Source organism: Cariama cristata, unplaced genomic scaffold (genome assembly GCF_000690535.1).
Source record: "Cariama cristata isolate BGI_N322 unplaced genomic scaffold, ASM69053v1 scaffold22733, whole genome shotgun sequence".
Lineage (NCBI taxonomy): Eukaryota > Metazoa > Chordata > Aves > Cariamiformes > Cariamidae > Cariama > Cariama cristata.
Genome location: NW_009610447.1, coordinates 75 through 999, shown reverse-complemented (window position 1 = coordinate 999; position 925 = coordinate 75).

Here is a 925-nt window from a genome sequence, read left to right as displayed (position 1 = left end):
GGGGACGGGGCAGTGTCGGTCCCGGCTTGTGCCCTCCTGCCAGCCCCACCGCCAGGTGAGGGGCACGAGGGGCGTGTGGTGCAGCCCAGCCCCACTGCCGGGTGTCCCACGCTTGGGAGCAGGGTCTGATTCTGCCCCGGGGAGCAGGGGGCTAGTACTTTGCCCCCCACTTCTCCAAGCCCAGAGCATTATCCTGGCTCCACAGCCTCCCCCCCTGCCACGGTTACAGGGAGAGACCAGTCCCTTGGGCTGTTTGGGGAGGGAAGAGTTTAATCCAGGACAGACAGACAGACATACAGATGTCGCAGCCTCCTGGGTAAGCGCAGCACCCGCCAGCCTCCGCCACCCGACATGCTCCCAGGGCTCTGCCAGGAACCGCATCCCGAACCCGGAGATGCCGGGAACAAAGCACGGCAACTCCAAGATGTTTCGCAGGTAGAGTCAGTCTGTCAGCGGGAGTAAGGGGAAAGGACAGACAGGCAAGAGCCCGGAGGGTGCGGGTATCAGTCCCGTTAGTGGCCAGTCGGAGAAGGCGAGTTCTTACGGAAACGCACCCGCTCGAAGTCTGTGATCTCCACCATGCCAGGGGCCACCTCCACGTCGGGCTGGCGGGGAAATGCCGTGGCGCCTGGCAGAGAGGCGGGGTGGGGGGAAGAGATTCAATTGGGGTCTGCACCCCCTGGCTCGCAGGATCCCCCCTCAGCCTTAAGCCTCTGGGGATCTGAAGCGGTGGGGGTCCCGTGTGGTGTGTCCCCCCCGCCGCATTCTCCTCGTCACCTCGTGTCCCGTCCCCTGCTGGGCTCCCTGCCACCTCCTCATGCTTCTCTGAAGCCTCTTGCTCCGTGTTTGGCCTTGTATCTTCCCCCTGGGGGAGCTCTGTAGGGCTCTGCACCCCTTGGGGGGGCCCAGCTAGCTCCACGGGGCT